General features: G+C 45.9%; 1 long non-coding RNA gene across 1 annotated transcript in view; it reads left to right on the plus strand.

The window, feature by feature from the left end:
- The first annotated feature begins 12,976 nt into the window (after positions 1–12,976).
- Positions 12,977–15,762, plus strand: part of LOC115289135 — a 140,854-nt gene continuing 138,068 nt past the window's right edge. Inside the window, exons 1-2 of the long non-coding RNA XR_003907405.1 lie at positions 12,977–13,083; positions 14,881–14,974. This is a non-coding gene — a long non-coding RNA (uncharacterized LOC115289135). The remainder of the gene's footprint in view (positions 13,084–14,880; positions 14,975–15,762) is intronic.

Here is a 15,762-nt window from a genome sequence, read left to right on the forward strand (position 1 = left end):
GGATGACAGGCATGACACTAGGGCAGAGAGACTCAAGGTGTGTGTGGGTGTGGGGGTCTCCTCAGGAAGGGTCTTCCAGCGGCCCTTTTGGAAGCGGAGGAAACCAGATGATTCAAAGGATTAGAGCAGATGATTCAGGGGATTAAAGCATTCTGGTAAAAGGGAATCATAAAAGTAAATATCCTGAGGTGGTAGGAATAGACTTGATTTGTTTGCAGGACCAGAGGACAGCCTGCAAGACTGAAGTAGGGGCTTGGGACACCTGGGTGGCTCAGTCAGTTAAGCATCTGACTCTTGCCTATGGCTTAGGTCATGATCTCACAGTTGGTAAGTTTGAGCCCCCACATCAGGCCCTCCACTCTTAGCATGGAGCCTGCTTGTGACTCTGTCTCCGTCTCTCTCTGCCCCTCCCCTGCTTGCTCTCTATCTCTCTCTCAAAATAAATAAAAATAAAACTTAAAAAAAAAACAACAACAGTGGAGTGGGGGTCCTTTAAGGCCGGTGGACTATGTCTAAGAATTTGGCATACGACTTAGGATCAGCAGGGATGGGGCCCACCTCTTCCTTGAGGCTACTGTGTGAGCAATGGCCGGTGTGGTCTGGTGGGTTCCAGGCCTGGCCCTGGCACTGACTTCGTCCCATTCCTGGGCAAATGGCTTCTTGCATTCTCCGCCTCAGTTTCCCTACCCATGAAGTACATAGATTGTCACAGTCCTTGTCTCCTACTGAATCCATTCCCCCTGCCCCCTTCCTCACAAGATTATAAGCTTTGTGAAGACTGGAATGAGGTCTCTGTTTTATATCTAGCTTCTTCACACCCCAACCCATCCATCCACCCACACTCGGAAGCACTGAGGCCATTTTTGTTAAAGCATGACAGATCAACTGTTACAGAAGGTAGAGATTTAAGAAATATCCAGGGGTTAGAATGAGCTGGATTTGTTGACCAATTATAAAAGCCAGCCATCGAATTAGCTATAAAAAGAAAAACAAGGCATGTGTAGGCACCCACAGCTGGTTTGCTGCTAGCACCCAGCAGCCCTCACCATCTGGGACCTGAGGGTAGAGCTTCACACTCCAATCCTCTCCCTCACTCAGGGGTGCCTCGCCGGGAAGAAATGTGACGTCTTGCCTGATAGGCTCTTTGGAAGTCAAGTCTGCTAGTCTGCACGTCTTCTGGGAATGAGATTTACCTACCTGAACAGTTCGTGTTTCATACCTGAGTCTCCATCCCATCTGTACCTTCTTTGAAGGCATTAGTAAAGAAAGGGATGAAGACATTTGCTCAGCTTCAGCCTTAGGAAGAAAAGGGTGGCCTTCCAAACTCAAAACTAATCAAAACTAAACTCTCCCAGGACTCTCCGTTACCCCTAGAAGGAAGTCCAGTATCCTTACAAAGACTTTTAAGGTTCTGTAGGTTCTAGCTCTTACAACCCCTCCCAGCCTTACCCCACACCACTCTGCTTCTCTGTCTTCCCACCTTCTCTTAGTCCCTGAGGTTGGCCGTCCTGACCTCCTCCTGTGGCTGGGAATTCTCTTCACCAATTCCTTTGCCCCTCTCATTGGGAGGTGAACTCATTCCTATCCTTATCCTTTGCATGCCTGGTCAAATATGACTGCTGGGACACAGGCTTTTCTGGTTCTCATCCCACAGCCCTCCAGAGCCTTATCTGTTGGACCTCATTCGAATTCATCTTTAATGTCCAGCTTCCCTGACAGCACAGGTTGTGTTGCTTTCTTCACAAGGTGGCCTTCCTGCCACTCCCAATGTCTGGCATACATGTTACAAATCTTTGTTGAATAGATGAACAAATGAACCAGGACGGCCTTTGAAACTTTTCAGCATTGCTTAGATTTAAAGATGAAATTTGGGGGATGTCTTGAACTTTTGTTTCTTTGACTCTGGCAACTGTTGAGATGAACAGAGGTTAGGAAGGGGAAGGTGGGAGAACAGTAGTAATAACAAGAGGGTTTTTATGCTCTTTCCTTATTTCAGGCTCTGCTCTAGGCTCTTTATGTGAATTGACTCATTTTAACCTACAGTATCTATTATTATCTCTACTCTGCATTTAGTTCTGGTGGGGAGGGTGGGGAGGTGGGCAATATGTACTAGATGGGCAACTTCAAATAGAAAGCAAAGTAAGCTTAATCTGGGATCTGCTTCAAGAAAGGGAAGAAGCCCTAGACTCTGGCTTCAGGGCTGGGAACTGGCTCTGGATTGCCTGGTGAACATAAACAGGGTTTACAGGTCCTCACCAGTTGCTAGGCACCAGGCTCCAAGTGCTCTCTATGCAAGCTTCACCCAGTGTGCTCAACAGCCCACTGAGGGAAAGGAACTTCAGAAAGTTAGGTCACCTGCTTAGTGTCACACAGCTGGTTGGTGGCAGAGCTCTGTCTTCGTCAGCTAGGATGGCTATAACAGAATGCCATAGGTTGAGTGACTTAAGTAACAGACATTTAATTTTTCAGTTCTGGAGGCTGGGAAGATTGACATCAGGAGCCAGCATGGTGTGGTTCTGTGCAGAGTCCCTTTCCTAGCTTGCAGGCACCTGCCTCTTTGCTGTGTCCTCACATGCCAGAGAGGGAGAGAAAGAGAGCATGCAGGAGTGCTGGTCTCTTCTTCTTATAAGGGCAATAATCCCATTAAGGGGCTCCATTCTTGTGACCTTATCCAAACTTAATCACCTTTTAAAGCCCTCACATCCAAATACAATCACACTGGGGACTGGGTCTTCCACATTTGAACCTGGGGGCGGGGACACAGACATTCAGTGCATTAACAACCCTGAGGTCCGCTTGCTCACTGGGAGATTCCCAGATACTCAATGAAGTGCCAAGTTCTGGTTCACTTCGTGAGTGTAGCTGAATGCGTTTCCTTGGAGCACTGAAGCTGTATTAGGGATTTATACAATCAATGTACTGCCCAGGCCAGCAAGTCCAAGTTCGTAAGGGCAGATGCAGAACCCACTTTTGCCCCAGTAGAAGACAGATGATTCTAACTGGGGTCCCTCAGTGTGGAGGCCCCCAGAGAATCCCCTAGGCTCAGTCTGGTATCTTGATCCAAGATATTTTGGGCTGGTGCCCCAAGTACTTTCTCTGTTCCCTGGCTGAACCTCCTCCATCTGATACCCACAAGGCCAAATCTCTTCTATAAAAGCAAAACTTCTCTTTCTCGAGCTGAGTCTTCTGCCCTGAGGCAGATGCCTGAGGTCCCTTCTGTCTTATAGCTTCTGTTTCCAGAGCCATTTTATCTCTCCTTATGGGCTGACTAACTCATCTCTGTTTGCTGGGAGCTTCGCCGGTTTTATTTAGCACTTACAGTCTTCTGCCTTATGTCCCCTTTCAGTCCTAAGTAAACTGGGATGGATGGTAACTTTACACCAAGATAGGGCAGAGGAATGTGTTTTGTCATCCACACACCATTTCCTTTCCCCCTAATACATACATCTTGTCTGATTGTGTGATAAGCTTGGCCGGTTAGAAACAAAGCACTGTGCAGACATAGCGGACTTCTTTCATGACTGCATGTCCCCTTTTGGACACTAGATGGCAGCCTCAACCCCCTTGTTTAATGAAAAAGACTGCAAATCCCATTTTCCAGGCCTCTTGGAAATGCTAGCATCTGGGAAAACCGCGGGGCCAGAGGATTAAGAGAGGGAGAGAGAAATGAAACATATATGCTTATGGGACAGACTGGAATGAGCAGATTAGTGTGAAATGGCATGTAGTGAAAAGCAAAAATAATCAGATTCAGCATAAAATCTTTCAAGCGTTCAGAATTTAGGGTGGGAAGAAAGGCATGCTGTTTCACTGCTGAGTAGGTCTGCTCTCACCATCTGATCCAAATAACATGTCCCTGTGAGCAAATTGCATAAAAGAAGAAAGAAAAGCCAACTGGAGCGAGAGAAGCCAAATGCAGGGGATAGACCATCTTCTGGGTCAGTTTAATCACAGCTTTGGTTCTCTGGGAGAATGAGCAGCCCAGTGTGGGAGATGTCCCTTCAGGTGTGTTTAACGGGACCCCACTGACCAGCCGAAGCCAGGCTGGCAAGCTTGGGGAGAGAGGCCTCTCCGGAGGCTGCGTGACTCAGACCTCCTGCAGAGAGCACTGTTGCCATGAGTCTTGCTCATAGTCCTCGAGGAGCTAAATTTATATTCTGAGAAAAGAACATTGTGGCACTGGAGCTGGCAGGAGGAAACAGGGAGGAGGTGGGAAGGGAGAGTGGCACTCTCTTGGGGTGGGTCTTTGTTGGCTTTAAATGGATTCACATAATAAGGGCTTTGGGAGTGAGCCCAAGGGATTCTTCATGGAACAAGTTGTGTATGAGCAAATCTAGTTTTCTCTGTAAGCATCTTCCCCCTTCAACTTCAATAAGTGCTGACACACACTGACTGTATGAGGCACACAGATTATGCCGCTGACCTCTCCTCCCCATCTTTCAAGACCTTATTTGAATTCAAGATGAATACACTGCCCTTCATAAGCCATACTTGTTAACTTAGACAGTGGTGGGGCTGGACGGGCCTCAGTGGCCTCAGTGGTCCAAGAGCTTTTTAAACCATTGAAGAGTCCTGGCTATCCAGGGTTACTGCAGGGGTTCCTTAAACAGTGGCTGGGTGGCTCAGTTGGCTAAGCATTCGACTTCAGCTCAGGTCATGATCTCGCAAGTCTGTGAGTTCGAGACCCACATCGGGCTCTGTGCTGACAACTCAGAGCCTGGAGCCTGCCTGCTTTGGATTCTGTGTCCCCTTCTCTCTCTCTGCACCTCCACCCCACTTATGTCCTCTCTCTCTCTTTCTTGCTCTCTCTCTCTCTCAAAAATAAATAAACTTAAAAAAAGCAAAAAATTAAAAAACAAAAAACAAACAGGGATGCTTTTGTCTCTGCAAATAGAATTAATTTTAAAATGTCTGAGAAACAGTTACCACTTTCATCTCTTTCAGTATGGGCTCTGGAAAAATTTGGTCTGAAAAAAAATCCCTTATTGAAAACAGAAGTTTGAAGCCCACAGATCCATTTTTTTTTTTTTTTTTTTTTTAGGTTCAGAGTGGTGAAGCGGAACAATGGCCTGGTCTGGAGCTGACCGTGCTGGATGATTAAACCGACGTGGACACAGCTGGTCCTGGTAGAGCCCCGTCAGAAGATGCACTTTTCCTGCCCTGGATCCCAAGGAGCAAGTGCCAAGAGGGCTCCGAGGCTGGGAGTCTGGAGTGGAGTCCCCAGGAGGCGGTGAGGAGATTTTGGGGAGAAAGCTGAGGAGAGGCATCATGGCCGCAGTTCCGCTCAGAAGTGGGAGCTGCTCTCAGTCCTTCAGAAGGCATTTGAGGGCTGAAGAAGTTGTATCCACTTTTGCTTTTAGGGATTGGAGGAATATTTTTATGCTTGTGACCCCAGCATGGGAGTCTGACAGGACAAGAGTTGAGGACAGCCCCGAACTGCCCAGCTGATGGGAATGTCCCCAGCTGAAAGGAAATGTGACCAAATGGCAGAAGGATCCCTGAACAGGGGCTGCGTCGACCTCTGAACACCTCGAGTCGGAGGGTCTTCACCTTCTATGGTTCCACAGAACCGCTAATAAATATGGGATCACAGGGTCATTTGGAGAAACAAGGAAAATGATAATTGTGACAGGCGTCTTCAAATACAGAATTGAATAATAAAAGCAGCTGATAGCTTTTGGGCACCACGTTCAGCGTAGTGCTTCCACAGCCAGTCCTCACCGACGGAAGGACTCGTAAGAAGCAGTGACGCCTTTACACAAAGGACGTGGGCGTCCCACATTGTGCCGGCTGAGAGCAGGGACTTTGGCGTCACACCGGCCTGGGGTTTGGTCCTGCCTCCAACAGGTCCCAACTATGTGTGATGCTGAATGGGCTACTTAACACCTCTTGAGTTTCAGTTTCCTCAAGGTAATTCCTAGTGTATAGGATTGAGGTTGTATAGATTAAATGAAATAATGCATATAAAACACTTAGCAAAATGCTTATCAAGTGCTTGCAAACATCAGCTCGCAAGAGACGTTTTTATGTGAGCTTCTGCAGACCTCCTATCCTAGTCCCCAGGGGGAAATGAGGCATCGTGCCTGCACCTGCCTGGAAGTGTTTGCGATCGAATTGGGAGGAAAGATGTAAATGTAAGGCAGATTGCTAAAATATAAGACAGTTGACAAAAGATAACAAGTGATCCAAACTTTGTATATTTTATGGAATTTGGAGTAAGGAGAACAATAACTTCAAGGTGGGGACAAGAGGTAGGACAGGAAGGTTTTTATTTTATTTTTTTTGCAAACCCAGATTTTATGTCCATATAGTTGATGTTTTGTCACTCTAGGGCAACAATGTAACGTAAATCATGGGTAAACCCAACATCTTGTCCTTTGGGGATTAGATTCCAACATATGGATTTGGGGTCGGGGCACAAATTTTCAGTCTGTAACATCTACATAGTTCTGAAAACAGTTCCCTCCAGATGTTTTCACATATAGGTATCCGAACTCTGTGAACCCTTCTTGATTATTAGAGTTAAGACTGGTGTCCAGAATGACCCAAACCTGGAAGGTTTTATCTGATAGTGAGTTTATGTCATTTGGCTTTCTCTCTAGCCAGCCCCAGAGTGAGGATTGAGCCAGGCTAGACTCGTCATTGTAGTTTATTTTTTTGGCCACGATAGTCAGTCAGTGGAATGAGCGTTAACAAAGGCCAAGTCAGTCAACATTATTCCCTGGGATTTTCCCTACGTAATGAAGAAAATCTGGCATCTCAGGTTATGGATTGTGGTGGATTGTACTTTCAAAGATGTTCACAACAATGTCTCCCAGACTACAGCTCTTCTTACAATGTGACTTTTTCACTTCTATTGGGAAGTGGGGCTTATGTTCCTTCTCTTTGGATCTGGGGAAGCTTGTGACCATGGTGGAAATAATCCTTTGTGATATCTGAGGGTATGTAATTAAACATAATGCACTTTCCACCTGGTTCTCTTCGAGTACTCGCTCTTGGAATCCAGCCATCACGCTGTGAGGAGGCCCAAGCAGCCATGTGGAGAGGTTATGAATGTATGTTCTGGCTGCTAGCCCCAGATGAGGTCTCAATCAACTGCTAACATCAATCATCAGACAAGTGGGTGATCTCAGATGATTCCAGATCCCCGCTGTCATCACCCCTAGCCTTTGAGACCCGGCTGATGCCACAAAGAATAAAGACGAGAGCCTTGCCCAAATTATAGATTATAATGCTGATAATTATTATCGATTTGTCAGCAAAATAAATAGTTGTTGTTGTATTGAGTCACCGAGTTTGGGTTGGTTTGTAATACAGCAATAAATAGTTGAAATATGGAACCAGATAATAAGAATTTGGAGTGCCCAGCAGCCATGTCCGCTACAGGAAGACAATTTACTGGCAGCAGGAGAGAACAATGCCAGGCAGAGGTGAAAGTGAAAAAAGAGAGAGGGAGTTCCAATGATGATGAAGCTCCCACATTCAGTCCCTGAGGTTCTCAGATCTTCATCTGCTTCTACTCCTTTTCCACTCATGCTGTTGAGTTCCCTACTTCCACTTCCTTCCAACACATCCATTTTCTTACTTAAGTTAGTTTGACTTAAGGTTCTACCATCACTTTCATGAAGAGAGAGGTCTTAATAATGCCTCTTTTTTTCAGAATGTGCTACTTAGGGAGTGGTGTGAAGACCAACAGCATCAAGTCTCAACCAGGAGATTGGAAGGTATGCAAACTTCCAGGCACCATCCCAAACCTCTCTGTGGGGGTGGGGCCCTGGGATCATTTTTAACAAACTCTCCAGGGAATTCTTAATGCTGTTCAAGCTTCAGAGACTCACTCTACATTCTAGCAGTGCCTCACTGTTTTTCCTACTCTCCCTACAGTAGTGGTTAGGGGAAGATGTAAATGACACGAGATCCTAAAGGTCAACTTCTGACTCTGTCTCTCCACTGTATGACTCTGGAGCTGCCTCCCCGGAGAATGGATAAGGAAGTGTGGCTGATGGTGACACTGCATGGACATAATTTTTCCCATAGAGACTATGCATTTGAAAATTGATTATTCATAACCATTCATTTTCTCTATAACATTTGCCAGGCTCTGCCTAGTTGTTGGGAGTACATCTAGGTATTGACACAGTTCTTGTCCCCAGGGTAATTAGAGCATAGTTTTGGGAAAATGATCTGAATAAAAGAATTTAATAATGCACTGTATGTACCTCAGGCCGAAAGCCAAATGACAGATACAGTCATGCATGCTGGACACCCTATCTATTCACCATTTCAAATATTTTGTTCCCTGGCCCCTTACACTATCAAGCCATCCTCCAAAGTCCAATTTTTGAGCATTTGAGTCATGTTTCCCAGACTCTCACATCTGTCAACAGCACAAAACTCTACATCCACATGCCCCAATTTTGGGTTCAGAAATATAGTCTCTATAGATAGGTTTTTAATGAAAGGAAGGATAAATTATCATCTAGTGGTGAAGCCAAGAAACGATTTGCAGAGGATGTAAAAGCTGGGTCTAACAGGATGGGCAGGGCTTGGATTCTGGGGAGAAGGGGGAGGGGCAGCCTAGAGGGTGGAAAAGGAACCGTGTGACGTGAGAGGGCTGAGGAAGTGCTGGGAGAACGGCCAGGGAGTCTGTTAGGTCAGACTGTCCGGAAGAAGTTGGAGAGAAGAGGTGGGTATTGTATTTGTGCATGTAAGTCAGGGAAGATGACAGGAAATGGGAGAGCAAGAGCCTGTCTGAAAATGTCCACTGAGAAAGCTGATTCTAGCAACAGCAGGCAGGAGAGGCGAGAGGAGACTGGAGGGCCTTCTCTTAGGCCCTGTTGTGTGCCGTGTCATTTTGGGCCCATTCTGTGGGAGGATGGCACTGTGCTTTTCAGGGTCTTTAATCCCATATAAAAATGGTTCTGGGTTTAGTTTGATTGCAGTCTTGATCAGTCATTTTCCCAAGGAGGTTTGTTCCTTTCAGCATGCATTGCAAAATGCTGAAGATCTCTTTTAACCTGGGCACATTTGCATGGCATTTTGACCAACATCCAAGCCCTTCCCCCCATCCAGTCCAACATTCTCTATTTGGATCAGTGTTTGGCAAACTGTGGCAATGAATGGAGAGTGTTTAGTTAAAAAACAAACCAGCTTTGTTGAAGTATAATTGATGGACAGTAGATTGCACATATTTGAAGTATACAATTTGATGTTTTGACATTACATGTATATATAAAATATATACATGTATATATATATATCATATTTACACACATACACAACCTTTACCATGATCAAGACAATGAACATGTATATTATTCCTGGAAGTTTTCTCATGCCAATCAGGGGACATTTTTAGCTACTTTTTATAGATGAGGAGACAGAAATCTAGAAAGAGATTTTCTAAGGGGCCAACCTGATTGAAAATGGAAATCGGTAAACCAGAGTCCTCCAATTTGTAATGTAATTTTATGCTTTGGTGCCCCTTAAATTGTCAGATTTTTAATTATTTAAAAAGTTTTAATGTTTATTCATTTTTGAGAGAGAGACAGAGACAGAGAGACAGCGTCAGTGGGACAGGGGCAGAAAGAGAGGGAGACAGAATCTGAAGCAGGCTCCAGGCTCTGAGCTGTCAGCACAGAGCCCGTCGCAAGGATGGAATGAACTCAGGGACTGCAAGATCATGACCTGAGCTGACCTTGGATGCTTAACCGATTGAGCCACCCAGGCACCCCTGTCATAGTTTGATTGTATAAAAGAAAAGTCAGGTAATTGTTGTGTTTTTAAAAATGTTTGTATATTCTTGTATTTTTACTCCTCTTAAGCAACAAGTGTATATATATAGGAGAACAAAACCACATTAAAATAATTATTAAATTTTGGGCTTTTGGATACTGTTTTCCCTTTTTAGAGAAAAGAGGCTACTAATCATCAGGCAGTAAAGCACATTCAGGAAACAATGTTTTAATCATAGCGGTTTCACAGATAAGTGATTCAGGAGAACGTTTCGATTGGATTAGGCCAAAGATACTTTACATTTTTTTCCAGAAGGGAAACATCTCTACATAGGTTGCCTATTTTATTTTTTAAACTTCAAATCAATTCAAAATCCTTCAGACTAAGGCACTTATTACTCTGGGTGCCAATTTAGCCTGTACAGATATTTGTAAAATTAGCTTGTGGATGAAAAACACTACTTCCTTCTCAACTTCCTTCTTTTTCTAAAATAAAACTTTTTTTTCAAATGTTTTATTTATTTTTGATACAGAGAGATACAGAGCATGAGAGGGGGAGGGACAGAGAGAGAGTGAGACACACAATTGGAAGCAGGCTCCAGGCTCTGAGCTTATCAGCACAGAGTCCGATGCAGAGCTCAAACCCATGAACATGAGATCATGACCTGAGTCAAAGTCAGAGGCCTAACCGACTGATCCACCCAGGCGCCCCTAAAAAAAATTTTTTTAATGTTTATTTATTTTTGAGAGACAGAGAGACAGAGTGTGAGCAGGGGAAGGGCAAAGAGAAGGAGACACAGAATCCGAAGCAGGCTCCAGGCTCCCAGCTGTCAGCACAGGACCCGACTCGGGGCTTGACCCATGAACTGTGAGATCATGACCTGAGCAGTAGTTGGATGCTTAACCGACTGAGCCCCCCAGGCGCCCCATCAACCTCCTTCTATTATTGTAAAAAGCAAAGTAAAAGAATAGAGCAGCAGCCTTTTCGGTAAGTCAGCTTTTTTGCTCAGTCTGAAAGTTCTTCCTTGGTTTTGCTCCCTTATTCAGGCAAAGGCAGCAGAGGTAGGTTTTAAATCAGCTCCAGCACAAACTGCGTTTTTATGCTGGCTGCTTTGAAATCCTTGTTGGATACCCGAGTGTTGGTGTTGTTTTCTCTCAATTGTCTTTTCTCAGTCAAGTTGAGGAGATCTTTGATATTGAGTAGTGTTTGTTTGTTTAACGCTTATTTATTTTTGAGCGAGGGAGGGGCAGAGAGAGGAGACACAGAATCTGAAGGAGTCTCCAGGCTCTGAGCTGTCAGCAAAGAGCCCGATGTGGGGCTCAAACTCACTATCATGGATCATGACCTGAGCTGAAGCCAGATGCTTAACTGACTGAGCCATCCAGGTGCCGCAAGTTTTTTTTTTAATTGAAACCAGAACATCTTGAGTATTATGTTCTGAGACTCTGGATCTCATTTAAATCTTGTATTTTAGCAGGTCTTTGCTGATGCTCCTGTGGTGGAAGAAAGGGGAACATAGCCTATTCCTGCCTGGTTGGGATAGAAGCGCAGGTCCCCCTCCTGGCCTCAGTAGATACTTGTGGGGAGAGAGACTCCTGTTATGGCAGCGGGGGGGTGGGAATTAGGCTCGGCACATGGGTTCCACTGACACCTTGGGGTGGGGTTTGGGTGGTGAGTGTCATTATTGCTGAGTGGCGGTACAAGTCCCAGCTCTCCACTGGACCCCGTCTGATCCTCCAATAGCACCCCAACAGAAAAAAGGAGGGGCACTCTGCTACCACCTGGAGGAGGAAGAAGTCCAGGTGCCCCGTGTGGTCTCCACTGACCCCTCCAGATGGTGGGGGGTGCTTGTTATTGATCATCGAGAAGGAAAAGCCCAGCTTCTCACTTGGCATTGCACCAGTTGGGGGTGGGGGCAGGAAGGGAGCAGAGGGTGCATTATCACAGTCTGGCAAAAGTAAAAATCTAGGTTTTCCATTTGATCTTTACAGGTAAAGATGGGAGTGAAGTTGTAACATTTTTGGTGATATATTTGGCTGGAACTGAGCGGTTTTTGTCTAAAAGTTTTCTGTTTTGCTAGGCTCTCCCTTTCTTGGGAGGATATAGGCTTTTCTTGGAGCTTTTTTTTTTTTTAATTGTGGTCTATGTTTATTGGCATTTCTAGATTGTCAACTTCTCAGAACTCGGACTGGAGGCAAAAAAGAAAACTCAGAGAACTCACTACTGTGTAGTTTCTTGGGTCCTGAGGTCCTTAGTCTGTCTGTCCTCTTCTGTCTAACTTTTAGAGTCTTCTTAAGCTTATTTTAAGGTCAAGGGTTTTTATCTGCACTTAGCAGAGGAAAGGGACAAATATGTCTCCTCCATCTTTCTGTAAGTGGTAGTCTAGGGTCAGTTTTAACTCTAGCAGCCTGTGTTCCTGGAGCCCTGTGGAATTCCTTATGGATTTGGTGAGTCCATGGTGCCCAGTGGCTGAAAGGCAGTTTGACCCAAATGATACTCTGCCCTGCTGTGTGACCCTAGTCAGGTGACTGCCTCTCTCTGATCCTGATTTCCTACATATTCTGGCCTCTGTTGCTAGAAATGTAGAGTCCTCAAATTCAGAGCATTCTATTCTCTTTCCTTCTTGCTTTCCTTCACCATTAATCCTGGCCCTGTTCCTCCTCATTTGCCCTTCTCTTTGGTCTTTTCCTTCTCCTCTTGTCTTCTTACCCCCTTTCCATTCTTTCTTCTTGTTTTTCTGACTTGACCTGTAATGTAGAGACAAAGTGCCAGGCAAGCCCCGAAAGAGCGCACTTGTTTATCTTCTGGGGGTGAGCGGAGTGGAAGGGGGTTTATTTGGCGTGCTGCTCATGTTTGTTCCGTCCAGGGTGTTTCAGGGTCCTTACCCGCAAGCATCCTTTCTAGCAGGTGCTCAAAGGAGGTTGAGGGGTTGAGGCGTTGAGACCCTTAGATCCCAGCTACACAGAGCGGCTGCCCCTCTAACTTTGTTGCCTATTGCCACCTTGTGGAGTGAGAGGGAAAGTCAGATGAGAGAAGGAGACTCCGGAAGAGAAGGATATTCCAATATGTGATAAAGATGTCCCCCGAGGAAACTGCCCTTCCTGCCTGATGACTTTCTTTCCTTGAGGTTATATAATCATTTCAACCAGTTTGTGATTCTGACTCCCATATGTCCTTTTGAAGGAGAGTGCTGTGGGAAGCATAAAATGTAGACTTTGGAGTTCCAGAGAATGAAGTTTGAATCTCAGCTAAGACTTTGTGGGAGCTGTGTGACCTTGAGAAAGTCACCTGACATCTCTGAGCCTGTGAAAGAGGGAGTCATCCCAGAGTGATTCTAAGAAGGGTCAGGTAAGGGGGAAATGCCGGGGAGATGTTAATTTCCTTCATGCAGGGATGAAAGAGCATTAAGAGAAAGGCTTCCACGTATTTCTGGGGATCATGGCTGCAACTGGAAGTACTGGGTCGGAGGAGGAGGGGAACTGACATTTTCTGAGGTACAAAGTGCCAGGTACTATGCTAGGTACGTACATGATTTCCTTTAAGCCCTCCAACAACCCCGAGCAAAAAGCACTTACTTTATAGGTGATAACACCAGCTTGTTGGGGGAAGAGAGGGGGCGGTTAAGTCAACTCTGCCACCCCTCCTCCCACCAGGGTCTACTTCTTCCAGCATCTGCTAGGGGAGCCACACTGGGGGTTCCTAATGAGATTTGGATCCCAGGCTGGAGTAGGAAGGAGTGGGAAGGGAGCCCTTGGCTGAGGAGCTGACTGAGCTGGAGGCACCAGGGAAGGTGAGAGTAGGAGTGAGGTTCGGGCTGTTAGATATTCCTGAGACCTGCTTGCATGCCAGCAGTGGCCCTGGGAGACACTGGTAGATGAAAACTGTTGGGAGTATTTTGACTTCGATGGTCTAGGAGATCTTAACTGGGCTGGAGGATGTTGGAACCACTGTTGGCCTTGACCGTGGGTTGGTTGACTACACCCCGGGGACATCCCACTGGCCGAGGAGGCCTGTGGAAACTTTTAGGTGAAGGGTGGGCTGGAGCAACAACAGTGTTGGGGAAAGGAGAGAACATCCGTCTTTAACATTTGTGTACTACTTGCCAGGTTAGAAAAGTTATTTCACATCCATCGCTTGAGCCACCATTTAGCCAACAGTGTGTGTTGGGTTTACTCTGAGCCCAGCAGTGTGCAACAGTGAACTGCACAACCATGTGAACAAGGTTTCACACAGGGAATGGGACAGACACACCCGCTGCCCTCCTGGAGCTTACAGTCATCATCACAACCCCGGAGGCGGGCACATCAAGTAGGATCCCATTTTGCAGGTGGGAAAACAACGTTGGCAACTTGCCTGCTGGTCTGTAGTGCCAGCAAGTAAATGAGGGGCTGCCTGAAGGGCAAGGGGAAGATGGGAAGGGCAGAAGGGAGGCAGTGCAGAGGGACACAGGAAACCTTTCAGAGTGCTGGATATATTCACTAGCTTGATGGTAGGGATGGTTTCATGCCAGTATCATATCTTAAAGCTTATAAAATTGTACACTTTACTTTTTTTAAATGTTTTTTAAATGTTTATTTATTTTTGAGAGAGACAGAGCACAAGTGAGGGAGGGGCAGAGAGCAGGAGACACAGAATCTGAAGCAGGCTCCAGGCTCTGAGCTGTCAGCAGAGAGCCTGATGTGGGACTCGAACTCATGAACCATGAGATCATGACCTGAGCTGAAGTAGGATGCTTAACCAACTGAGCCATCCAGGCATCCCTAAAATTGTACAGTTTATATATGAGCAGTTATTTACCTGTCAATTATATCTCAACTAAGCTCTTTATTTTTTTTTAAACATAAAGAGTAATAAGTCAAATTTAAAAATCTGTGTAACCAGTAAGGCGTGCTTCGTGTTGATTCATGTTTCTTTATTGCATCTGCAGTAAGGAGCTAAAAGACCTCCACAAAACTCGATTTGCTACTTAGAAGTATCAAAATATACATTTATATCTTAGTTTTGGGATCCTTGGAGGTTTGTTTGTTTTTGTCTGTTTATTTGTTTACTACAGTTTTAATCTGGTACACGGGAAAGAAAACATCACATGATTTTGGTAAAAGACATAGGAAACTGTTTCTTTTCTTTTTTTTTTAAATTTCATAGGAAACTGTTTCAAAATGAAATGGTATAAACGGAGGATGCTGTGAGAAGCACACCGCCATCTCGGAGCCTGCGCATCAGGAACCAGTCTGCTACGGTACCCATTTCACAGCCCCTGAGGTTGGGGGGGGCTGGGGCGAGGAGCCCAGGGTCGTTGTGTGGCAGGCACTGGGTGCACTTGCCCTGAGACCTACACCACTTGCCACAGGGAGTCCAAACACAGAACCTTCCCCAGGTCCCCTCTGACTCCTTTGCAGAACCTTACCCTGACCCGGTTTCTCATTCTCCTATGTTGTAGATCCAGACTCATTTTGCATCTAATTTAAATTTGGAGGTTTTCTTCTCGTTAGTTTCCCGGTTCCCCATTTGACCAGTTCACAGATTTTGGGGGTTATTTCTGCAATGAGGTTCACTGCCAAGTGTCTCAAGCCTGCCCCAGCAGGGAGAGCTCACCCATGGCCAGATGTCCCAAGCTTCCGCTGTCCCCCCAAACACCGAGCCTGGCTGGCCGTGCCCTCTTCCTGGGCCTGGGTCTGTGGGCTGAGGCCTAGGAGCGAGGACCTAGGGGCTGGGACCTGGGACCTGGGGCCTAGGAGTTGGGAGCTGGGGGCTAGAACCTGGGGCCTGAGGGCTGTTGCCTGGGACCTGGGGGGCACTGTACAGTGTACTTTGCTCCCCTCCACCAGGCGACATTTTCTATTTCAGCTCCTTACTATAACTTGCAATGTAAGGATGCAGGTCTGAACCAAACAGACGCCACGACAGGCTTTAAGATCCCCCTCTGATCTAGAAGGCCTAGGTTTCAATTCCCTGAAACTAACAGGCAGTTACACATTGCCTAGAGCAAGAGAGACCACCTTCTCAACATCCAATCAGGGAAGGCCA

This window comes from Suricata suricatta, chromosome 4 (genome assembly GCF_006229205.1).
Source record: "Suricata suricatta isolate VVHF042 chromosome 4, meerkat_22Aug2017_6uvM2_HiC, whole genome shotgun sequence".
In the NCBI taxonomy this organism is placed as follows: domain Eukaryota; kingdom Metazoa; phylum Chordata; class Mammalia; order Carnivora; family Herpestidae; genus Suricata; species Suricata suricatta.